The following is a 27,047-nucleotide window of genomic DNA, read 5'->3' as shown; positions in this document are numbered from 1 at the left end:
CACTCTGCAGAAGCATAATGATGATTACAACCGCTCCTTCACTGTGATTATGGGCAAAGCCACCTGACTGTCACCATCTGAGGTTTCACACCTGACTTTGTTTTTCTTTTTCGAGAACCGGCTTCTTCGACTCGGCTCACTAAAAAGAATTGGTTTGTTTGGGTCCTAAATGGCTCTTCAGGTTGTTTTTGCTTCTTTAATCCCAACGTGACCAAATATTATGTCAAATTATGCACAAAAAGACTTAAAGGGGCGGCAGTAGCTCAGGAGGTAGAGCGCTCGTCTTAGGAACAAGGGATCCCAGTTCGAATCCCGGCTCGTCCGTGTTACATGTCGAAGTGTCCTTGGGTAAGACACTGAACCCCTAATACCCCCAATAAGCAGGTTAGCGCCTTACATGGCTGCAAGGCCGCTATTGGGAAATGGGAAGCACGCTGTAAAGCGCTTTGGGAAGTCATTGACTTGAAAAGCGCTATAAAAATGCAGATCATTTCATTTCATTCTTTTCCGTACATTCCAAGTGTTTGTGTTGATGCTTGCATGTGTGTAGGCGAGTATGCATTTCGGTCTGGTTTTGAACTGCTGTGATGCGTAAATATCACCGGATTTTATACATTATCTTCTATTATCTGCACCGCTTATCCTCAGTAGGGTCGCGGGCAGTGCACGTGCGCAATTGCACATTCTCAGCGCACAAGAAAATCTAGCCGGCGCACAAAAATGAGGGCTGAAAATGACTAATTAAGAAGCGACTTAAGTCAAAGTTACAGTGTATGAAGGTATAAATATACGGGTTCCCCTGACGTTGTGTCTTAAATGCGGTATTTTGAAGTCAAAGTTGAAAAGTAAAGTCAGTAGAGTTTGTCGAGAACCGGCTTCTTTGACTCGGCTCACTAAAAATAATCGGTTCGTTTGGGTCCTAAATGGCTCTTCAGGTTGTTTTTGCTTCTTTAATCCCAACATGACCAAATATTATGTAAAATTATGCACAAAATGACTTAAGGGAAGGGGGGAATAGAACAAAAAAGAAAAAAATATCAAAAGGAAAAAGTAGTAAAAAGCTGAGGAAAAAAGAAACATAAGGAAGAGAAAAAAAGAAGGAAAAATTTAGAAAAAAGCCAGAAAAAAAGAAAAGAAAGAAATGTAGGAACAAAGTAAATAGAGAACAAAAAGAAAAAGGTAACAGCTCGGAAAAAATAAACACAATGAGATTTTTTTTCAAGGAATTTAAAAAAAAGTGGAAAAAAAAACACGGAAAAAAGAAGAAAAAGTTTGTGTCGCATTCAAATAATTTCCAATGATATCAAGTGAATCTTGTTGCCAACATTGTACTTCCACTAAAAAATGTGATTACGTACTGTTCTGTATCTTGCAACCGACTCAATAAGCCCCCCAAAATGTTAATATTATGCGACAAAATATGTCAGGAAATAAAAAGAAATGGATATCTTGTGAAAGAATTGTAAGAACAAACGACGTTTGTAGGCCCTACAAGCTTTGCAATAGTACATGAGTACTTGATTTGAGTTTTGGACATGTTTGCTAATGAATTATCTTGCCACACTTGGGATTATGGTTGCTCACTGTTGTTTCAGGCGTTGCTCACCGACTTTGTGTGAACGCTCAAACCCGTGGAAAATTAGAGGGAACATTGGTCGCGGGGGTGGTGGAGCCCATCCGAGTCATCTTCGGGCAGTGGGCAGGGGACACCCTGAACTGGTTGCCAGCCAATCGCAGGGCACAAAGGGACAGACAACTCGCTCATTCACACCCAGGGACAATTTTGATCGGCCAATTAACCAGACATGCATGTTTTTGGAATGTGGGAGGAAACCGGAGTGCCCGGAGGAAACCCACGCAAGCAAGGGGAGAACATGCAAACTCTGCACAGGAATGTTGGTAGCTGGATTTGAACCCATGACCTCAGAACTGTGCCACACACGCGCTAACCACTGCGCCGCCGTATTTTATGCACCGCATCATATGGGGCGCCCCCAAAAATAGTTTTTGGGCAAATATTTTTCATACATAAGCGTAGAAGACTTTACTTTGCATACAATTGAGACTACAGTAAGAGTTACCTTGTTTATTCGTGTATAACCGTTGGACACTTACGGAGAGGGTTGGGTAGGGTTACTTTAACTGGATTACTTTCAATTACTTTTGGATGACTCCAATACCAAATATGCTAATAAAAGACAAAAGAAACTAAATATGAATAAAATGACTCAATTTTGTGCCGGCTTGGGGAGTAACGGAATACATGGAACGGCAAAAAGCTGTTTGGATTGATTTTCATTTTGTTTCTGTCGCATTTTATTTTCGTTTTGCCGGAGATCAAAGAGATCAAAGCCAGGAGAGAAAGCTTACCACGTGTTGTGAGTCATCATTTTATTCATATTTAGTTTCGTTTGTCTTTTATTAGCATATTTGGTATTGGAGTCATCCAAAAGTAATTGAAAGTAATCCAGTTAAAGTAACCCTACCCAACCCTGCTTACAGTATATACTAAATTAGTGTAATAATTGATCAGTTGATGAATGACCAAAATCGCAACCCCAGCGAGAGCATCGACATTTAGAATAGAATAGAATATACATTTATTGTCATTGTTACAAAATGGGATGAACATATTGTGACAACGAAATTGGACGTGGCACTCCAGTTTCACATTTAACAGCGAGGATAAAAGAAAACAAAGAAGATAAAGGAACAAAGAAGATAAAGGTTATAATTTACACAATTTAAAGGAACAAAGAAGATAAAGGTTATAATTTACACATTTACACAAGAAATGTGTAGTGCAGTATTTGAAAGTGCAAGAATAGGCAACATTTTGCAAAGTGAACATAGGCATGAATACAATTTGACATCTGTATGAGGTCGTGTGTTTGCAAGAGTTTCAGTTTTTGTGCGGTGTGTGTTCAGGGTGGTGACGGCCCTGTGGAAGAAACTGTTTGTTTTTGTTTTGTGTGACCTGTAGCATCTGCCGGGAGTGATACATATGCCATATGCAAAGGTATTGGATTTTATCTCATTATTACAGTATAAACTCGAGTTTTGGACAGTTAATTATCTTGCCACACTTGGTATTATGGTTGCTCACTGTTGTTTCAAGCGTTGCTCACCGACTTTGTGTGAACGCTCAGACCCGTAAGGAAAATTACAGGGAACATTGGTCAAGTGTAATAAAAACCCAAATGGCGTTTAGCTAAGCCCATAACATACTCGAGCTTTGAGCAGAACTACTGGTTTTGTGATGTGTCATGGAGAGGGCAACACTCAAATTGGTAAAACACACCGTTCTTTGTCCCACTCTGAAAGTTATTTTAGAGTCCCCGTCACAATGTGTTAAGATTATCACAGGTAGTGTTCACATTCTCTCTGAGAGACTGCTTATGTGTGTCATCCAAAGCATTGGTATCAGGGTTGGGTAGGGTTACTTTAACTGGATTACTTTCAATTACTTTTGGATTACTCCAATACCAAATATGCTAATAAAAGACAAAAGAAACTAAATATGAATCAAATGACTCAATTTTGTGCAGGCTTGGGAAGTAACGGAATACATGGAACGGCAAAAATGATGTTGGCAAGCTGTTTGGATTTATTTTCATCACGTTTCTGTCGCATTTTATGTTAGTTTTGCCAGAGATCAAAGAGATCAAAGCCAGGAGAGAAAGCTTACGACGTGTTGTGAGTCATCATTTTATTCATATTTAGTTTATTTTGTCTTTTATTAGCATATTTGGTATTGGAGTAATCCAAAAGTAATTGAAAGTAATCAAGTTAAAGTAACTCTACCCAACCCTGCTAATATCTTTTGAACAGAGAATTCTGAAACTGTTCCAGCTATCTGCTAAAGTCAAGTCAAGTCAAGCCATTTTGATTTGTATAACCCTTAATCACAAAGAGTCTCAAAGAGCTTCACAGGTTATTACACAGACTATTTTTACACCATCCCCTGATCTGGAACCAACAAGAGGGCAAGGAAAAACTCAAAAATCTTTCATCTTTAATTCTTAAATTATGTAATATGTATATTTACATACAAACAAGCAAAACGGATGGAATTAGCGCCCCAACACCCAAAGACAAAAGAAACTAAATATGAATAAAATGACTAAATTTTGTGCAGGCTTGGGGAGTAACGGAATACATGGAACGGCAAAAATGATGTTTGGATTTATTTTCATTTTGTTTCTGTCGCACTTTATGTCAGTTTTGCCGGAGATCAAAGAGATCAAAGCCAGGAGAGAAAGCTTACCACGTGTTGTGAGTCATCATTTTATTCATATTTAGTTTATTTTGTCTTTTATTAGAATATTTGGTATTGGAGTCATCCAGAAGTCATTGAAAGTAATCAAGTTAAAGTAACCCTACCCAACCCTGATTGGTATGTCCACACAATTGTAGTAACCTACTGATTTGTTGACAGCCCGGAATGTGTCAAGGTAAATTTGTTCAATGCCTTCAACAAAAGATTACTTCCACATTGGTCTCAATTTATAGATCCGACAGCGCTTGTTTGTAGCCAATCAGAACGCGAGACAGATGAGAGCCCGTGGCTGTCCATTTAGGACGGCCGTCTTTGTATCACAGACAATGCACATGTGAGCCACACGCTCGTGCAGTGTTTTGAACCAAAATGGCTGGACAATGTGTCTAAGGCACTTGTAATGTTGAAAGAATGAAAACTTATTTTGAACATTAAAATAAAAACAGGACAAAAGCAATGAGTCAACAACAAAATAGAGGGTAGTCAGAAGCAGATGCAAAACTAACTCAACAGTCCGTGTAAGCTGTGTCTTAGATGGGATATCAAGGATGAAAGCTTTTTTTGTTTTTTGGTGTGTTTTTGTTATTTTACAAAAGTTGTCAACTTCATTGGACTTAAGGCTTGTGTAGTGTGTATTTCCACTGTTTCTTTTTCCTAGTTTAAAAATCACCCCAAAATAAATCTAATTCAGGCAAATACGGATTTGACCTTAACATTTGTGTCAAATGTACGTTGCACGCCTCCTCATTTATCACAGCCAGAATTTAATCTGTGATTATTGTGGCTTTGTTACTTCTTAAATGTAGTGACACTTGTTTTTCATCTAACAGTTTGCTTTCTTAAAGTCAAAATCCACTAAGGGCAACAAAAATATTCATGCAGTGTTCATTTTAGCTGTGAAAAGTGATGGGTCCCGGGGACTCGCATGCTCAAAAATCTATGGGTCCCAACAGAGATCTATGGGTCCCCAAAATTTTGTGTTATCGAGGTTGAAATTGTAAATCGGTGACAAATATATAATAAAAATCTATATATTCATTCAGTTTTAATCATCAAATTATGAATTCATTTTCTGCATCAAATTATTGTTGGTAATATACCGATTAAAAGGGATCACCACAAACCTGTCTTTTTTTTCATTTTCTCCTTTTATACTTCCTTTTTTTCTTAACTTCTTTATACAACATCCGGCTCTCTTGAATGAGTTGAGCCGAAAAAGCCGGTTCTCTAAAAAGAGACGGACTTTTCACCACACAACTCGAGATCGGCGAGCAGACGATAACTGGAACCGCGAGACCAAAACAACATCTGCCCGATCTGCCTGACAAAAAGTTTGGAGTGCGGTAAATCTTTGTTTTAAAAAAAAGTAATCGGTTAATAATGACAATTTCGTGTCAAAAAAAGTTGCGTCCCGGGGACGCACGTTGATTTGAGACTATGCGTCCCCAGCAAAAAAAATGCGTCTAGGACTCAGGGACGCGGGCAAACCAGAACACTGTTCATGACACAACGAGTCATTAAAATGAAAAGCCTTTTTACCACCATGAGTAAACAGCTGCCTTTATAAACATAATAACACAATGTGACATCGGATTAAGTCAGATGTAGTGTTAAACAAACAGAAGCATAAAAAACAGGCCGATTTAAATTCTGTGCCGTTATGTTGCAGAATAATTGGATAAAGCCAAAAAACAGAAGAACGTGAATTTCTTTGAGCACAAAGAGCATTAAGTCACAATTGGTTAAGGAGTTGAAAACTAAAGGCATGGGCAACGGCACGAGATATATAATACGTTTCAAGAAAAATATGTTGCTTTTTTTTTTTTATTAATGCATCATTCATTTCCATATTAGCAAGCTGTGGAGGAACATATTTACTGTTATTCAGATATGAATTTTGAACAGATTGCGTTAGATATGTTTCAACAAGTTAAAACATAAAAAAACAGTTGGTAATAGGTGCAAATCAATAAAAAATTGGTAATTTCCTCAGTGTCGGTAATAAGTCGAAACATAATACAGAAAGTGGTAACAACGGCAATAATTCTGGCACGAAAAAACAGCGGAGAAATTCTTCAGAAGACCGCGATGGCAAGGAAAACACGTGTTTTGAAGCGAACAATTCGACAAAAGATAAACAAAAGAATACTCCTGAGCAAGAAAAGGACTTTTCTGCCAAAATGAACTCAATTATATTCCTGGTTACGCTATGAGGAGGATGATAATGGAGGCTATATGTTCTGTGATGCGTGCACCCAGCGTGACAAAAAAACTGGATTGCATAAATCATTTCGCAATACGAACTTTCAGAAAAGCACATTGGATCGGCACAAAGACAATGAAAACAACAAATTAGCTATGGAAATTCTGTTGCTGCAACCGGACCTTGAGAAGGCAACTGTGGCGGGACAGCAAACCACTAAGAACATATGAACTGAAAAATCTGAAGTGATTCAAACTGCATGAATATATAGACTAATATTTCAGCAATATTATTTTGTATAATGTACAATATTTTTCTAAACTGAAAACTGCTTTGTATTACCAATTGACTGTGATGATTAAAACTGAATGAATATATAGATGTATATATTTATTTATATTTTTGTCGCTGATTTACAATTTCAACCCCAATAACACTAAATTTTGGGGACCCATAGATCTCTGTTGGGACCCATCGATTTTTGAGCATGCCAGTCCCCGGGACCCATCACTTTTCACAGCTCAAATGAACACTGAATCAATTTCTGGCTAAAAACCTCACTGAGAGGACCATCATACGCGTACCCTGACATTTCCTTTTGCAATTTCTCTGTAGTCAATCTGAAGTTTCACATCACTTTTATTGAAGACTACTGAGAAATGTCACAATTTAGCCATAGTAAAGGACTATAATTCATTCAGCATAGAAAAAAAAAATATATTTTCCAGAAAAAATTATAAATGTGGAGATAAAAAGACTATACAGCATGTCTTGTTGCAGGTACACTTCATTCCAAGTTACATTATTTTATAGATAGATATATAGATACTTTATTCATCCCCGAATGGAAATTCACATTTCCAGCAGCATCCCTGAGCTGAGAACAATACAATAATAAAGCAAAAGAATACAATATACAAATACCCAGTGTAACGTGCAAAAGCCCACTGTAGCGTGTTATATAGAATAACTAAATAGTGCTACACAGAATACATATTGCAATAAGATTTGGTAATATGCAATGTAGGTGGTGTGGTTTACTGTGGGCTTTTACTCTGCCGGGTAGAGTTAAAGAGCCTCATGGCATGAGGAAGAAAAGATCTCTTCAGTCTGTCCGTAGTACAAGACAGTGACAGCAGTCTGTCGCTGAAACTGCTCTTCTGTCTGGAGATAATGCTGTGTAGTGGATGCGATGGATTGTCCATGATTGACCGCAGCTCTTCCAGTGCCCGTCTCTCAGCTACTGTTGTTAGGCTGTCCGGCTCTTTGCCCACAACAGAGCTCGCTTTCCTAGCCAGTTTATTGAGACGAGAGGCATCCTTCTTCTTGACGCTGCCTCCCCAACACGCTGCCGCATAGAAGAGGGCGCTTGCCACTACTGTCTCATAGAATATTTTCAGGAGCTTTTTGCAGATTTTGAAAAGATTATGGAATATTTGAGTCATTCCAACTAAAGCCTGAAAAGAGTGCATGTGAATCAAAGTGTTATCTGAAACTTATTGGACAATTGAACAAAGCAGGCGCACACACATGGTTTGAAACCAAGTCTTTTTGCCCAGGCCTCATTAAAAAATGAGCACTCCGGGCGCGAGACACAAAAGCCTCTCTTTTCATTCTTATATTCCTTCTCTTCTTCAGTTCTTTTGGTGAAGCTTTGTACAGACTCTAAAGAATGAACGGAAGAATAAGTGCTTAGCATTCAAAAAACGCCAAACCTTGATCATGTTTGCTCCCTGCTAAGCGGATCATAGAAAATCAGTGATGGGCAACCGGTGCTTGTCTGAGCAAGTCCAAGGAATAGGGCAGAACTAGCAAGGTGAGCCAGCCAGGACTGTCTTTTGTTGTAGTCATTTGCCATGAACATGTTTAACCGTACTGCAGCAAGTCAAGTGCCAACAATGCATTTACCGTAAATTCCGGACTATAGAGCGCACCTGATTATAAGCCGCACCCACCACATCTTAGGAGAAAAACCCATTTTGTACTTACATAAGCCGCACCTGTATATAAGCCGCATGCACCCACATTAACAACACAACAACACACTGCTCACTCGATATGGAGTTTCTAGCAGTATCGTGCAGACCCTTCTATGTACCGGAGAGTTAACTGTGGTCTTTGTGTTTGCTGTTTACTTTCCACCGCTGACCGTTTCACCGGATGCTAACGTTAGCATAGCGCTAAATCTCCTGCCCGCTGCTATCAATAAACAGCAGCTTGCACACCCCAACGGAGCTTTATCGTTGACGGCGACTTTAATCGGGCATGTTTATGGACTGTACTCCCAAATCCATTCAATTGTGGACTGAGCAATTCGGAAAAACACTGGACTATGTGTAATGTAAGAGTAAACATTCGGTTGTATCCGGCAACTCTGTTTGACCCTCAACATCCAGCCGCGACAACAGGTCTCACTCACCTTTACCCCCCTTCCCGTCAGCCCGCGTTTGCTCCGCCCCTCTTTTTTAATTCGCAAAACATATCAGAATAAGTGTCTCAAACACATATTATACATCGGTTACACATATTTACAAAGAAAGACAGGTTTCTGTCAGTGTCAAAAGATACTTACAGTATGAACAATAGTGATGCTCGCTGATGATGTCATAATAATATGCATAACGCAAATACCCCTTCTTTCATATACAATCATCACCCACACCTCCACTTTCAACGTTCTCATGGTGTCCTCTGCTAAGTTCGCATTACAACATCAACAGAAACACATTTTGAAGAAAATCAACACATTTATGTGCACCTTATAGTCTTGAAAATACGGTAATAGCGTGTGTGTTCTTAATTTAAGCCAGACCGCCAACAAAGGTAATTGAGCATTGTTTAAAAAAATTATAACAACACACCTTCTTTTCATCGTTATGTATTTTCTTGTCAAGACTACTGACACGCCTAACAATTATTTGTATTTAAAATAACAGTTAGGGCGTGAACAACAAAGAGGTGTGTTTTTTTGGCACCTCAGGCTGGCACCCAGGGAACTTGGATCTTTCCGTAAACTTGAGAATGTCAATGATATTTGGGGAAAAAAAGGAGAATAAACTCAACATTGTACTCAACATTCGGAAAAACACTGGACTATGTGTAATGTGTAATGTAAGATCAAACATCAAACATTCCGGTTGTATCCAGCAACTCTGTTTGACCCTCACCAAACCCCCTCCCAACCCCCCAACCCCCGGAGGAAAACAAAGCCTACTTACAACAAAGTCAGTTAGTTCTTTGTTCCTTTATCTCTTTGTTTCCTTATCCTCACTGTAAATGTGGAACTGGAGTCGTCCAATTTCGTTGTCACAGCATATCCCATGTTGTAACAATGACAATAAAGGCATATTCTATTCTATTCTGAAGGTGCAGCAGGCATTTTGTTGTTATTATTAGCGGTGTCAAAGGTTTGCGAATTTTAAGCAGATTATTGAGATCTTAAAATGTTGAGTATAGATCTTTTAAAGGCTTGATTTAATTTGTTGTCAAATAAAATGTAGAAATAAAGCAATGCTATTATGTTAAAACTTTCTTTAGGAGAAATAATTTTGTTTGAATACATTGAAAAGGTTTGGAAAATATACCGTAAAATCCGGACTATAGAGCGCACCTGATTTTAAGCTGCACCCACCACATTTTAAGAGGTAAACCGATTTTGTACATACACAAGCCGCACCTGTATAAAAGCCGCATGCGCCCACATTTAAACATGTAACACAAAAACAAATTAACCCAAACCCGACTTCAAGTCCCGCGATTGAAACTAAATGTCCTTCGTTAAAGTCCACAGTCCAAAAATCACAGCCGGCAAAATGAATGGAAAATGATACCGGTACTTAAGGTTTGATGCAGACCTGCAGACTCCGGGTCCTGTTGAAAGTAATCCAAGGAAAAAAGTGTATATTTCCAAAGGTAAAGGTGGGAAAAATATATCAGATGAACACATTTACTCACGCAACTCGTTTTTCTTTAACCAACTTTTTATCCCCCTCTTCACTTTTTTTTGTCTGTCCCTCACCTTTAGCGGTCCCCACTAAACTTGTCACCCCACGTTTGTTCCGCCCCTCCTTTTTCATTCATCCGTGCAAAACAATAAGTGTCTAAAATAAATACAAATAAATTCATTACAAAAATATACAGTTGTAAATACATATTATACATGGGTTACACATATTTACAAAGAAAGACGGTACACCGAGAGAGTTTTCAAAGCTTTAATAACAATAATATAGCTTTGACAGGGCAGTTAATGGTAGCAACACTCGAGCGCCGCTGGCGGCCGTTAGAAAAATGACATAAATCGGCCGCATCACTGAATAAGCCGCAGGGTTGAAAGTTAGGGAAAAAAGTAGCGGCTTATAGTCCGGAATTTACGGTATTTACCACCAACAAACACAAGTTACCGACAACAAAGAGCTTTAACTGATTTACCTGCTGCAAAAACTGACAATGTGCCTTAAGTCTGTATTTAGCAACAATTAATTGTGAACTTTAGGTGCAGACAAGCAACATTCATGAACAGTAGCTACCACATCAAGGAAAACATGAAATCTGTCAGATCCATCAGCTCTGAAAATGAAAATGCAATACATCATAAATAATCTCATAAGAAAAAAAAGTAACCTTCTTATCTGCAGTCATGTTTCCAGTATTTTTTTCCCAGCCTTCAGGGTTCAAAATGCTGCAGCGAGGCTTTTAACTAAGACAAGAAAGTTTGATCACATTACACCGATTTTAGCTAACCTGCACAAAAAAGTACAGTATTTTTCGCACTATAAGGCGCACCGGGTTATAGGGCGCACCCCCAAAAAAGTTTTTGGTCCTATATTTTCCATACACAAGGCGCACCGGATAATAAGGCGCTACAATGGGAAAGTGGACAAAACAGTCAGATAGTTCAGTCCAACTTATTACCCCCTTAACATTCCCAAAGCTTGCAAAGACGCAAATACGTGTCGAGAACACGTGCGGAAACAGTGTCTGTACGAGGTCACCAACCACTCAAATGCATCGTTCCAAATATCATTCGGAAGGTTAAAGTCTTGGGATTCAAGAAATGCCAAACATTTCTTAGTTTGCATTTTATTTTTTGCTGGCAACTGTGTGGACAGCAAAGTAAGAATTTTATTGTGCAGGGAAACGGGGTTCTTTACTGTGCATATGACAATAAATACTTTGAATTGAATTTAGTTCAAAAATAGACTCATCACAGAAACATCAAGATCGTTCTAAAACAAGATACCGGGAAAATATAAATCCGCATAGCTCACCTAAGTTCTCTTGCAGCCGTCACGTTCAATAATGATACGTAACCATGGTCTTCTTACAACAGTGAGTGTAGTAAATCCAGCAGAGTAAAATATTTACAAATACAGAATAGTAAAAAATGTTTTCTCTATGCCGTAGTGCAACCCAACATGTGATTCACATTCATCTTTTTTGGCCAATTGCAGGCTTTGTTTTGCCCCTTTAGCCTATGCGAGCCTGTAAATGATAAAAAGGATCCGCCCCCTTTACCTCCGATCAACTATAGCCAATAGTGACTGATTCAAATGATGATTGACACATTGGTTAGGAAATGAAACGCCGGTAAATTTTGATCCATATATAAGGCGCACTGTATTATAAGGCGCATGGTCAGATTTTGAAAAAAAATAAAGGCTTTTAGGTGCGCCTTATAGTGCGGAAAATACGGTACCAACCACTAGCAAAATTGAACAACAAATAATTTGCACCAGACACACTGGAAAAAAAGTCAGCTGAACAATACAATATTATCATGTGCCCAAAGGGAGTAGGCTTAAGCAGTGTTTGATTGTGTTTTGTATAAAAAAAAAAAAGTTCAACTTGCACACAATGGTGTTTTTAAGTTTAAGATTAAGCTTCAGGTTTTACTTTTCTTGCAAAGTCCGAGTGATTATTGTGTCCTCGCTAAAGTAGAATGCCCGGCAATGCCGGGTGTTATGCTTTTATGCATCAAAAGGTTTTCAGATTTGCAAGGATTTCTTGTTCTAAAAGCTCATGTCCATTAAACAACAAAGATCCCTTTTTTTGCACTTTGTTAAAAAAAAGTACAAATCTGTGAGTATAAGATACATTTGTATGTTTTTTGTTTGTTATTTGACAAACACAATTTTTTTCGTTTTGTATTGATGGCGCCAAAATATTATCATGATTTATTTAATATGATTTTTATACTGAATGAATGTCTTTTTAGATATTTACAGGGTCCGTTCATCATTCCAAATTAAAGCACTTTTTAAGGAATTTTAGAGCCAACTTTGCAATTTGTCCAAAAAAGAAAAAAATCAGGTGTGAATCATTTATTTTGCAGAGCCACAAATAAAGTAGATTCTTAATCTTAATCTGTCAAAACATGATTTGGGGATTTTAAGTAAATTGCGAATACATTGTTTTTTGAATAAATCGCTTCAGAAAAATGAATACAATTTACCACTGGAATATGCTACCTTAATTTTTTGCATGACCAATAATAAATGTCCAGAATTGATACGTAATCCACTAATACACATTTCATTATTGGGGGCGGCAGTAGGTCAGGAGGTAGAGCGCTCGTCTTGGGATTAAGGGATCCCAGTTCGAATCCCGGCTCGTCCGTGTTACATGTCGAAGTGTCCTTGGGGAAGACACTGAACCCCTAATACCCCCAATAAGCAGGTTAGCGTCTTACATGGGTGCAATACAAGGCCGCTATTGGGAAATGTAGAGTACATTGTAAAGCGCTTTGGGAAGTCATTGACTTGAAAATCGCTATAGAAATGCAGATCATTTCGTTTCATAGATGTAGCTTGCACCTGTCCTCTTGGGCGCGACCCATATGGGGCGATGCCGGCTGCAGTTAATCGATGGAAGAAGAAATTCAATGGCAAAGCAAAGCCACCAGGGCACAATGCATCATTTTTAAGCAGACTTGTTGAGAAACATGGCAACAATTTCAAACATCTACAAGCACTTTACTAAAAATTCAAGCACTTATCAATCCTTAAAAACACCACATAAAATTCAAGCATTTTCAATGATTTCAAGCACCTGTAAAAATCCTGCAAATATCAGCAGGGTTGGGTAGGGTTACTTTAACTTGATTACTTTCAGTTACTTTTGGATTACTCTAATACCAAATATGCTTTTAAAAGACAAAAGAAACTAAATATGAATAAAATGACTAAATTTGGTGCAGGCTTGGGGAGTAACGGAATACATGGAACGGCAAAAATGATGTTGGCAAGCTGTTTGGATTTATTTTCATTTTGTTTCTGTCGCATTTTATGTTGGTTTTGCCGGAGATCAAAGAGATCAAAGCCAGGAGAGAAAGCTTACCACGTGTTGTGAGTCATCATTTTATTCATATTTAGTTTATTTTGTCTTTTATTAGCATATTTGGTATTGGAGTAATGCAAAAGTCATTGAAAGTAATCAAGTTAAAATAACCCTACCCAACCCTGATTATCAGTATCAATTTGTAGCTACCGTAAATTCCGGACTATAGAGCGCACCTGATTATAAGCCGCACCCACCACATTTCGGGAGGAAAACCGATTTTGTACATTCACAAGCCGCACCTGTATATAAGCCGCATGCGCCCACATTTAAACATGTAACACAAACACAAAATTAACCCAAACTCGACTTCAAGTCCCGCGATTGAAACTAAATGTCCTTCATTAAAGTCCACAGTCCAAAAATCACAGCCGGCAAAATGAACGGAAAATGATACCGGTACCTAAGGTTTGATGCAGACCTGCAGAGTCCGGGTCCCGTTGAAAGTAATCCAAGGGAAAAAGTGTATATTTCCAAAGGTAAGGGTGGGAAAAATATATCAGATGAACACAGTTACTCACGCAACTCCTTTTTCTTGAACCAACTTTTTACCCCCTCTTCTTTCCTTGTTTGTCCCTCACCTTTAGCGGTCCCCACTTAAACTCGGCACCCCGCGTTTGTTCCGCCCCTCATTTTTCGTTCACCCGTGCAAAACATATCAGTATAAGTGTCTAAAATAAATACAAATAAATACATTACAAAAATATAGAGTCGCAAATACATATTATACATGGGTTACACATATTTACAAAGAAAGACGGTACACCGAGAGAGTTTTCAAAGCTTTAATAATAATAATATAGCTTTCATCCCAAACGGTGGGAAGTTAATGGTAGCAACACTCGAGAAAATTACATGAATTGGCCGCATCACTGAATAAGCCGCAGGGTTGAAAGTTAGGGAAAAAAGTAGCGGCTTATAGTCCGGAATTTACAGTAATCAAAATTGGAAGAGGAATTGCAAAAAGCGTACAGAATCTAGCAATTTCTTCAAAATAAACAAGGTAAAAATCTGTTCTTTAGCAAAGGTGGGTTCTCTTTTTCTCTTCCTCTCTTGCTCACTCACTTAGCCAGTCACTTTCTCTGAAACAGGTCATGTATTGTGATGGCTAGTGAGAAGAGTCAGCGGCATTTAAGGAAGACGGGCCGGGGGAGAAGACAAAACACTCTCTCAGTAAAGAGACCGAAGAGAAGAAAGGGAAGAAAGGATGTGTATGAAGGACACTTTTTTGTATTTATTTCACAAAGGCTCCCCCAAACACTCCAAGCACTCCCTCACCCTTTCTACTCTCAGCTCCTTAAGGGTAGCACAGACAAAGGAAGCCCAACTCTCACAATGTGCTCCCTCCTTTAGCCCGGCACACTTTATATCCTCGGTACATTCACTGGTCCCTCTGAAGAAAACCCATGTGTGCACAAAGTGTGTGTGCATGTGTGCATGTGTTTTTATGGCACTCCAAATAAGAGTGGTGGGGGTCTGTGTTTGTTGAGGGTCTTACAGGGCAAGGGGCCAGTGCTCTAAGGTGTTACTATGGAAACGGCATTGAACACAACAGGTGATTCTACTGGGGGTCTGTTCATCTCCACGGTGAGGAGCGACAGGAGGCCATTAGTCTTTGTCCGCCGGTTTATATAACCACGTATGCCACAAACAAGTTGGAGCCGCTGGTCTTAACCAGCTCCAATAAGACCGACATCATGCATGAAGTTGCTTGCTGACCGCCTAATCACACTCTTTCTGCTTTGCGAGCATGCGCTTCTTAGGGACAGGAGATTTTTGCAAACAGACTACCTCATACGAACGTAAAATGGTACTCGTGTCTATGTTTCTTGCAAAATGTTGACTATTTTTGCACCAAATGCATATTGCACAAACCCTTACGATACCAACTGTATGTAACATCCTACATGCCGTCATTTCTTTGTGTAAATATTGTGTAAATTACCGTAAATTCCAGACTATAGAGCGCACCCGATTATAAGCCGCACCCACTACATTTCGGGACGAAAACCGATTTTGTACATACACAAGCCGCACCTGTATATTAGCCGCATGCGCCCACATTGAAAAATAGAATACAAACACGAAATTAACCTTTTTTTTGGTTTGAACAAATTTATTGACACTAATAACAGCAAACAAACAATGTGAGGTTTGAACAACCCCTCTCGACAATCTCAACAGCAATCAAGCACATTCGCAATTTCGTTATATCTAACAGTATGACGTTTTAACCATTTTTTTTTACATTTTTAACATCAATTAAACAATTTTGTTATGTCGGAAAAATTGTTAAAATGTCATATTGACAGATATCAAAATTGTGAATATGCTTGGTTTTCTTCAAACAGAATTAACCTTTACCCGATACAGTCCAAAAAGCACAGCCGGCAAAATGAACGGAAAATGATACCGGTACTTAAAATTTAATGCAGACCTGCAGAGTCCAGGTGCCCGTTGAAAGTAATCCAAGGAAAAAGTGTATGGCTGAGTCCCATTCTTCGCACTTTCACTCGCTATGTGCCCTAGTCACTCGGTTTGCGCGTTCACGTGAAAATGGGGTGTGTCCCGATACTCTCAAGACCGAGGCAGAAGTGCCCTCAAACCATGTCGTAGCCACTTCAAGACCGAGGGGGCTCTCGACCTCACTTGGCGGCGAAGTGACTACCCAGAAGGCTTTGCGAATTCTCAATATCAACAAACATGCCCGGAAAGGAACCGCACAAATGTAAGTAGTTTTCCACAACCACGCATGTATTTGCAACAAAATGTATTGAGATATCTTAGTTAGACGTAAATGCAATAGAAAATCGTATTTTCGCGTTAAAACACGAACATTGCAAAATCGCTACTTTACGAAGTGCACTAATCTACCAAGGGAGCTGGCAAAAAAAAATCTTCACGCTACAAACTTTAAAGTAGGATAACTGGGCAGAAAATCACGGTTCAGCCCATCCCTGTTTTTATCTTAAACGAGTCGTCCTTTTACATCTACTGTACATGGCCAGTCGCTAAAGGAGCATAGTCAGAATACCGTTCTGAACATAAGCGCTTGTTTACTGCACACAATTTCGGGTGTCGTGTTTTATTTACAATATGATTCTTTCATGTGAGATCAGAATGCATTAGTTTTCATCATGCATTATGAGTAATGTCTCCGAATTTCACGTGGAAATACAGTTGAAACAAACTACTATCACATAGTCCACTGCCTTCTCTGTAAACACATATTAAGTAAACTAATTACCTTCTCAAAATGTTGTCCAAATGTGGAGACAATTCTAAAGCATATGTGATGCTGGCCAATAGAAGGCTCATACAGCCATAAGAATAACATGTCAATTTTGTGTATCTATTCACTATCAAATAATTATCCAGAACACATCCTATAATTTCCTGTCTCACATCAACTTGCTGAGCATCCTATACTCAGTTGTTTTTGTACAATACATCAGCATTAAGTAATTCTTGTTTTTTCCACCCAACCTAAAGGCCACTGTAGAACGTCCCGTGGAAGAGCTGGTCACCATCACAGCTACCACGCCATCCACACCACCGGGCACGTCGTTGGCACCTTCTAATCCGGCGCCAAACCCCAAATCACCCAGAAAAAAAAGGAAGCACGATACACTCCTTGACTTTTTGAAAGCGGAGTCTGCCGGAGTGAGGAAAAGGCTCGAAGAAACTGTGGCCAAAACTGAGCGGTTCCCGTCCTTTTTGGGAAGCTCGTGGACAAATTTCCAGAACAGTGACATCTCTGCAATGTTTCCCTTTGTTTTATAAAAGGATAATATTGTTTTTTTTATTAAGAACTCAATGAAGTTCCAGTTTGTGTTTTCCAGCTTCATGGAAGTATTGGTATATTTTTGTTAAAATTTGTGACACATTATTTACTATTATGTATTTTGGCCCAATGTGAGTTTGTTTTTCTGAAAGTAAACTATTATTTAAGCTGGAGTGATTTGTAGTTGTTTTCTTTCCAACAGTCACATAGTTCACACACAGTATCTCACATCATTATGAAATAAACCACCAAGGTGTTACTCAAAATGAAGATGTTTATTGAATAGTAATGCAGAAAAGCACATAATGCAAATGTGGGTCTGACTTAAAGAGCCTAAATATGGCTTTTGGGCAATTTATTCCATATTAACTGTGGACAATTCTTTGTACGGTGGACCTGGGAACCCTGAAGACCCGTGACACCACACGGTAGGACAGAGCGTGGGCCAGCCAGTACACGTAGATCAGGACCTCCAGCCACGGCCCTGTTCCCTCTTTAGCAGCTCATGCAGGGCCCACATAACCTTCTTGCTCAACCTTAAGTCCTGAATGAGTTCTGACTCTACATCCAACCATAAGCACAGGATGGGAGCATTCCTGTCCAACCTGTCCACGCTTATGGGACAGCCACTCTGGAACACAATAGATAACAAATCAATTTAGACATAAATGTGGGCATAGAAAAGAAAAAGACCGCTTTAACTGTGATGTAAGCATCATGAAAAAATGTTGAAATTACCTTTTTATATTCAATGACAACTCTTTTGAATTAAATTCCTTATGAACTAAGGTTTTTGGGTCGTACAGGGAAGTTTGGTGACGATATTATGCCAGCTAAAGGGTCAGGTGGACTGTTCTTGTGTTTGTTTACGTTTCGTCATGTCACAGATTCAAGACCCCTACAATATGTCATAAAATGGCATTAAGATACTAATAAGTAGATTGCCATTTATGTCTACACAAACTAGGGTATTATGTGAACGTGCATTGTATGTTAACTCTTACTGTATATGACCGAACGGGTCATTTTTTTAATGAGTGTACGTACCTTGTAAAGATGAATCAGCACTACATAGCGCCGAAGCTGTCTTCAGTATAGCACATTTCTCCTCCGTTGATTGGAGACACGGAAAAGATGAAGAGCTTTCAGGCAATCGGTAATAACACAGCAGTAGCGGGCATTTTTAACGTTGCACGAACTCTCCAACTGACACACTACGGGTTGAGACTCGAGTTGTTTACATGTGACGTAGACCAATACGTCACTGAGGTCTACAGCCAATTAATATTACCGCCATCTCCTGGACAGGGGTGGAACCTTGCAAGTCTTGTCCAAACCATCTCCACTTTGCACTCCACCGGCGGAGGGCACTCCTCTATCGAGGGACCTCACTGGAGGGTCCTCAGGGCCGAGTGAGAGAAATGGGATTGGGCCTATATTTCCAAAGGTAAGGGTGGGAAAAATATATATCCACTATTGTCGGCCGCGTCCACAAACACGTCTCACTTTTACTCCACTTCCCGTCAGCCCGCGTTTGCCCCGCCCCTTCTTTCTCATTTGCTCATACAAAACATATCAGAAAAAGTTTCTAAAATAAATACATTACAAAAATATACAGTTGCAAATACATATTATACATGGTTACACATATTTACAAAAAAAGACGGTACACTGAGAGAGTTTTCAAAGCTTTAATAATAATATTATAACTTTCATCCCAAACCGTGCCTGTGAAGGGTAGCAAAACGCTACTAGCAACACGCTCGCAACACAGCAAACAGCTCTGTTAAAAAAAACACACCGTACTTGTAATAACCACGGTAAACCGTCCTCATCTTCCTCCTCATAACTGACGTCATCAAAGTCGTCTTCCCCAGTATGGGAAAGAGACTTTGTCATATAGACGTGGTTCCACGCTCCCTTATTTGAAAACACGTTAGCATCAGGTTCGTAAAGTAAGTCCTATATCGGACTGCTCGACTGCGTATAGCTTGAAAAATGCGTCATGTGCCTTTCTTTTTGCAATTTGCAAGATGAGGATATGTCTACGCTAGTTTAATTTGTGCACAAGCTAAGAAGTTGCAGTCTAAATCTTACCTTTCGTACTCGAGCGCCGCTGGCGGCCGTTAGAAAAATTACACAAATTGGCCGCATCACTGAATAAGCCGCAGGGTTGAACGTTTGGGAAAAAAGTAGCGGCTTATAGTCCAGAATTTACGGTATAACTATAACCTTATCCTCCTTGTTTTATAACCTTATCTTCTCCGTTCCTTATCTTCTTGGTTTCTTTACCTCACTGTGAATGTGTGAAACTAGAGTGTCATGCCCAATTTTGTTGTCACAATATGCTAACTTTGCAACAATGACAATAAAGGTATATTCTATTCTCTATTCTATTCTATTTTTCCTACACAAAGGCACATGTCCTCTGGAGATTCAGATTTACAAATTTGACGGATTAAGACTGCTCTATCACGAAGTAACAATGGTTGATTTCAGTTTAATTTTAGTAGGCTTGGAGTGGTAAATAAAGTGCTTCTTTTTTATTTTATTTTCAAGAACTTCAGCTACCTGTGAAAAGTGATGAGTCCCGGGGACTCGCATGCTCAAAAATTTATGGGTCCCAACAGAGATCTATGGGTCCCCAAAATTTTGTGTTATCGAGATTGTAAATCAGCGACAAATATATAATAAAAATCTATATTCATTCAGTTCTAATCATCAAATTATTAAATTTTTTTCTGCATCAAATTATTGTTGGTAATATACCGATTAAAGGGATAACCACAAACCTGTCTTTTTTTCATTTTCTCCTTTTATACTTCCTTTTTTTCTTAACTTCTTTATACATCATCATCATTCGTAATATAATGCATCAAAGCAAGTGAGCCGTTTGAGAGCCGGCTGTCTTGAATGAGTTGAGCCGAAAAAGCCGGTTCTCTAAAAAGGGACGGACTTTTCACCACACAACTCGAGATCGGCGTGCAGACGAAAACTCGAACCGCGAGACCAAAACAACATCTGTCGGATCTGCCTGACGAAAAGTTTGGAGTGCAATAATGACAATTTTTTGTCAAAAAAGTTGCGTCCCAGGGACGCACATTGATTTGACACTATGCGTCCCCAGCAAAAATGATGCGTCTAGGACGCAGGGACGCGGGCAAACCAGAACACTGGCTATAAAGTGGTCATAAACCATTACCAACATGTCAAAGAAGTGTGTAGTCCTTACATGATCAAATATGCAGTATAATAATTGTGGCTATTTTGGAGCATTTCTCATACCAGCAAAAATGTACATTTCACAGATCCTATAACCGCCTGGGTCGTCATAACTCTGGACAGCTTTCTTTGTTTTAAATAACCTAAGATACTACTTGTTTTTTTCTAAATCCCAATTACACGTATACATATGAAAAAAAAAGGGTTGTTTTTTTTAAAACATGTTAATTCGTTTAAGACAGGGGTGTCAAACTCATTTGAACTCGGGGGCCACAAGATAGAACAAACATTCTCTCAGGGGCCGGCCGGACTAATGAGGAAGGAAGAATGAAATGGAGAGATGGACAGAAAGAAACAAAGAAACAAAGAAAGAGAGAAGGAAATGGAGAAAGAAAGAGAGAAAGAAAAGGAAAGATGGGAGAAAGAAGGAAAGAAAGAAAGAAAACAAAGAAAGATTAGTAGATTGAGGAGAAAGAAAAAAAAGGAGAACGAAATAAGAGAGAGGGAGAGGAAAAAGAGAGAGGGTGGGACAAATAAAAAAGAGAAAGGGAGAAAGAAAGAGAGAGAGAGAGGTAAAAAAGAGAGAGCGCAATGAGAAACATAAAGAGAAAAAATAAATTGTGAAAGAGGAGGAAAGAAAGAGAGAGAAAAAGAAATCCAAACAGAAATAGAAAGAGAGAAAGAGAAGGGGAGAAAGAGGGGAATGCAAGAGAGAGAGAGAAAAGGAAAAAAAGAGAGAGCCAAAGAAAGTAAAAAGACACAGAGAGCAAAAGGGAAGAAGAGGAACAAAGAAAGAAAAAGAGAGAAAGAGCGAGTGAAAGAGCAAAAGATAGAAGGTGAGAGGAAAAGTTAGGACGAGAGATAGAGTGAAAGAGAGAGAGAAAGAAAGAAATACAAGTACAGCGTTTGTGAGAGGCGCCTGGCTTTGGCAACATCAAGTGGACATATTTTAACCTGCAGCTCGTTTTTCTCTTGCGCTTCCCTCAGCGTTGTCTCGCGGGCCGGATACAATCCCTTAGCGGGCCTGATTTGGCCCGCGGGCCGGCAGTTTGACACCTGTGGTTTAAGACATTCAAATGGAAAGAAATAAGTAGTGGACAAGTCAGCTTTTGATCCAATTTGGGCTAGTGTTAACACTTAAATATTACATTTTAACACTACATATTTTCCCTGGGCGTTAAATCAACACTGGTTAGTTTACGGTGCATGCTTCACTTTGAGCCTTAGTAGTTTCTTCCTTGTGCTTTGGAGCACTCGTTTCTGGTTGCACTACTCCTTTTTCAGGCTGAGAGCACATTTTTGTTACTAACTAGCGCAAAGGGTACCCAGTTTTATATACAAGTTGTAAAATAACAACTCATCATTTTATCACTATACCGTCACTATGTTATCACCTGGTATTTTACAATTAAATCACAATAACCCAGCACTGATGAGATATTTTCAGAGCAGGTTGGCGGGCACCTAAGCTGTTCTTGGGGGGCATCCTGGTGCCCGCGGGCAGCATGTTGGAGAGCCCTGCGCTACACTATACAACATACATACAGTGGTCAAATATTACACAGAGTCCATTTAAAACAACTTGTATTTGCGTGTGAAAAAGTTGTGTAGGGGCGATACATCTCATCTCATTAGCTGCACCGCTTATCCTCAGTAGGGTCGCGGGGGTGCTGGAGCCCATCCCAGCAATCATCGGGCAGTGGGCAGGGGACACCCTGAACTGGTTGCCAGCCAGTCCCAGGGCACACAGGGACAGACAACTCGCTCGCTCATTCACACCCAGGGACAATTTGGACCGGCCAATCCACCTGAAATGCATGTCTTTGGAATGTGGGAGGACAACCCACGCAAGGGAGAACATACAAACTCCGCACAGGAAGTCCGGTAGCTGGATTTGAACCCACTCAGGAGGTTCCCAAGACCTTAGAACTGTGCCGCACACGCGCTAACCACTGCGCCGCCGTGCTGCCCGGGGCGATACATATACAACAAAAATATACATTGATTCATTAATCTGAAAATCCTGTGATAGGCCCTAATTTCCAATCACTGGACTAGTTCAGGTCGTAAATAAAAACAAACTCAAGTAATCAGTATATATATTGAAGTCAAAATAAAAAGTAGTTTGACTCAAAAAAATCCAATCACATTAACAACTGTTTGTTCTTCAATGGTTGTCTACCTTCACCTAAGAGTGCGACCAAAGTTCATAAAATGGAAAAGTGCACAAACAAATGATAAAAAAGAAAAACGTGGAGATCATTATGGGCACTCTGTCAAAGGAGAAAGCAGTTAAGTTCCTTGAACAACAACAACCACCAAATAGTTTCCAACAAAGGGTTGCTGGTTGAGAAACACACCTTGGTCCTGTAGGAGCTTGTATTTTGAGGATGAACACCTTCGCACTAACAATACCGTTAAATGTCATTATGCAATGACCTACCGGTGGTAGGGAAGGCCCAGCAACGACTCCATTTCCTGAGAGTGCTCAGGAAAAATCATCTGAAACAGCATCTGCTGGTGTCCTTTTTCAAATGCACAGTGGAGAGCATTCTGACATACTGCATTACGGTGTGGCATACTGGGTGCACGGCAGCAGACAAGAAAACACTGCAGAGGTTCATCAACACAGCCCGGAGAATAGTTGGTTGCTCTCTACCCAGTTTGGAGGACATTACCTGCTGTCGCTACCTCAGCAGAGCAGAAAACATCATCAAGGGCTTTTCTCACCACCTCTTTGACCTGCTGCCTTCCGGCAAGCGCTACAGGTCACACAAAACAAAAACAAACAGACTCAGAGACAGTTTCTTCCCCAGAGCCATTACCAACCTTAACACACACCGCACGAAAAACTGAAACTCTTGCAAACACACTACCTCATACAGATGTAAAATTGTATCCATGCCTATGCTCATTTTGTACAATGTTGCCTATTTTTGCACTTAACCCATATTGCACTAATACGATCCCAAAACTGTATGTATCATCCTACATGCCCACATTTCTTGTGTAAATATTGTGTAAATTATAACCTTATCTTCTTTGTTCCTTTATCTTCTTTGTTTTCTTTTATCCTCACTGTTAAATGTGATACTGGAGTGCCACGCCCAATTTCGTTGTTACAATATGTTCAACCCATTTTGTAACAATGACAATAAAGGTATATTCTATTCAATTCTAAAATCAATTGGTGCTGTTTCAGTCAAGTTAAACAAACTTGAAATATGCCATTGCAGAAACATTATAGAAATCATCATGACATGATTAAAATAAGTTTGTTATTGATAATTTACAGCTGTGATTAAGCATGTAAATAGAACAGTGGTAGGTAGGTAGGTAGGTAGGTAGGTAGGTAGGTAGGTAGGTAGGTAGGTAGGTAGGTAGGTAGGTAGGTAGATACTTTATTCATCCCCGGAGGGAAATTCACATAGATTTTTGTTGCTTGTATAAAGAGGTAGTTTTATATTTGAAGGGTAACTTATTTTACTGCAATTTTGGGGTGGCTTTAATCTTCATTTTCTCTTTTAAGTCTTTATCATGTGTTTATCCTGGAGTGCCATGTCAAGTCTCATAGTTAACAATGTTAACTATGTTGGTATCAATGACAAAGACAATTTTATTCTGAGCACACTGGAAAAGAAAAACAAATCACATGACGGTGATATCAACAATCCTGGATCTACAGTACACGTGACTGAATTATGAAATATCCATCCATCCATCCATTATCTGCACCGCTTATCCTCAGTAGGGTCACGGGCCAATCCCAGCTGTCTTCGGGCACTGGGCAGGGGACACCCTGAACTGATTGACAGCCAATCGCAGGGCACATAGAGACAGACGACTCACTCGCTCGTTCACACCTAGGGACAATTTGGACCGACCAATTAACCTGACAGGCATGTTTTTGGAATGTGGGAGGAAACCGGAGTGCCCGGAGGAAACCCAGGCTAGCACAGGGAGAACATGCAAACTCCGCACAGGAAGGCTGGTAGCTGGATTTGAACCCATGACCTTAGAAGTGTGCCGCACACGCGCTAACCACTGTGCCGCCGTCCAGCCCGAATTATGTAATAATTAGTGAAAAAGAAAAAAAAAAGAACATAGGTGCCAGTTATTCATCGACAGATAGTTACCACTGGTGGACTTTTTAGATGATTAATTATTGCGCGCGTGTGTATGTGAGATACTTACATCGTAAACAGTGTTTAATTGTGCTTCATAAAAAAAAAAAAAACCTCAATTTTCAAACAATTGTGGAAAGATTGAGCATCAAGTTTTAATGTTTACATTTTCCTGCTGAGTCTGAGTGATTAAGTGAGGAAACGTAATGTTAGTCTCTAGTTGCTCACTTGATGTGCTGGCGTTTGCTTGATAGCCTAATGGCGACTGCGTGTAAGTGAGCGAGATACTAATGTAAGAAGGATGCCTCTCGTCTCAATAAACTGGTGAGGAAAGCGAGCTCTGTTGTGGACACAGAGCTGGACAGCCTGACAACAGTAGCTGAGAGACGGGCACTGGAAATGCATGGACAATTCATCTCATCCACTACACAGCATTATCTCCAGACAGAAGAGCAGCTTCAGCGACAGACTGCTGTCACAGTCTTGTACCACGGACAGACTGAGGAGATCTTTTCTTCCTCATGCCATGAGGCTCTTTAACTCCACCCGGCGGAGTAAGGCCCACATTAAACCACACCCCCCACATTGCATATTACCGTATTCTTATTGCAGTGTGTATTTTGTGTAGCACTATTTAGAAACTTTATTTAACATGCTACATTGGGTATCAACACGTCACATTGGGTATTTGTATATTGTATTCTTTTCGCTTTATTATTGTTTTGTTCTCCAGCACAGGGATGCTGCTGGAAGTGTGAATTTCCCTGCGGGGATGAATAAAGTATCTATCTATCTATACTATTTTTTTTCAGTTAAATAAAAAAATAAAATTTATTTGGGCGCAACACAAAAACAGAACTTACCACTACTTAACAAACCAAGAAATGATTTGCACCAAACACTCTGGAAATAAATCAGCTAAACAATACAATATTATCATAAACAATGTGCCCAAAGGGAGTAGGCTTAAGCAGTATTTCAATGTGCTTTATAAAAAAAAGCTCAACTTGCACACAATGGTGTTAATAAGTTTAAGATTAAGCATCAAGTTTTACTTTTCTGGCAAAGACTGAGCGATTATTGTGTCCTTGTAAATTGTGCCATAATAGTACTCATAGTACACGTTCTTACCTGTTCGTACTGTATTACGATACCAAACTGTATGTAACATCCTACATGCCGACATTTCTTGTGTAAATATTGTGTAAACTATAACTATAACCTTATCCTCCTTGTTTTTATAACCTTATCTTCTCTGTTCCTTTATCTTCTTGGCTTTTTTACCTCACTGTGAATGTGTGGACCTGGAGTGTCATGCCCAATTTCGTTGTCACAATATGTTAACCCATTTTGTAACAATGACAATAAAGGTATATTCTATTCTATTCTATTCTATTCTACCTCAATAGAAAACAGCAAACAATGACAAGATTCATGATGAGAAAGAGACATCATGCAAGTCACAGCTAGCAGCGGTCATCACTAAGAGCATCCTTATAGACATGCTCACATTTTTTGCATCACAATGCAAAGTTCTCAAAGAAGGAAGTGAATGAGTTAGTGAGCAAAGGTGAGAGTTGTTACTTTTTGCTTGTTAATGGTGAAAATCATGTCACTGGGTTTTCACATTTGCATTTAGTTCTTGTTCCAAAAGCTTGTGTCCCTTTAAACAAAATTATATATATAGAATAGAATAGAATAGAATATACCTTTATTGTCATTGTTAAAAAAAGGGTTGAACATATAGTGACAACGAAATTGGGCGTGGCACTCCAGTCTCACATTTAACTGTGAGGATAAAAGAAATCAAAGAAGATAAAGGAACAAAGAAGATAAGGTTATAATTTACACAATATTTACACAAGAAATGTGGGCATGTAGGATGTTACATGCAGTTTTGGGATCGTATCAGTGCAAAATGCGTTAAGTGCAAAAATAGTCAACATTGTGCAAAAAATAGTCAACATTATGCAAAGTGAGCATAGCCATGAATACAATTTTACAACTGTATGAGGTAGTGTGTTTGCAAGAGTTTCAGTTTGTAGTGCGGTGTGTGTTAAGGGTGGTGACGGCCCTGTGGAAGAAACTGTGTTTGTT

At 39.4% G+C, this 27,047-nt stretch overlaps 1 protein-coding gene and 2 long non-coding RNA genes across 4 annotated transcripts in view; 1 reads left to right on the top strand and 2 right to left on the bottom strand.

The window, feature by feature from the left end:
- Positions 1-27,047, bottom strand: part of sox13 (SRY-box transcription factor 13) — an 83,955-nt gene that overhangs the window by 40,634 nt on the left and 16,274 nt on the right. The gene's annotated exons all lie outside the window — the stretch shown is intronic.
- On the top strand, positions 16,301-17,777 carry LOC148364844 (uncharacterized). Its single transcript, XR_015850788.1, has 2 exons — positions 16,301-16,548; positions 17,313-17,777. It is a non-coding gene; the product is annotated as an uncharacterized LOC148364844 (long non-coding RNA).
- On the bottom strand, positions 17,861-19,032 carry LOC148364843 (uncharacterized). 2 transcript variants are annotated; one of them, XR_015850790.1, is made up of 3 exons: positions 18,896-19,031; positions 18,652-18,818; positions 17,861-18,235 (listed from the first exon to the last, which is right to left on the bottom strand). It is a non-coding gene; the product is annotated as an uncharacterized LOC148364843 (long non-coding RNA). The 2 variants fall into 2 exon arrangements; XR_015850789.1 differs by having other exon boundaries at positions 18,652-19,032.

This window comes from Urocampus carinirostris, chromosome 6, assembly GCF_059441175.1.
Source record: "Urocampus carinirostris isolate Australia breed hairy pipefish chromosome 6, RoL_Ucar_1.0, whole genome shotgun sequence".
Lineage (NCBI taxonomy): Eukaryota > Metazoa > Chordata > Actinopteri > Syngnathiformes > Syngnathidae > Urocampus > Urocampus carinirostris.
This window is presented reverse-complemented; position numbering and strand designations above follow the sequence as displayed.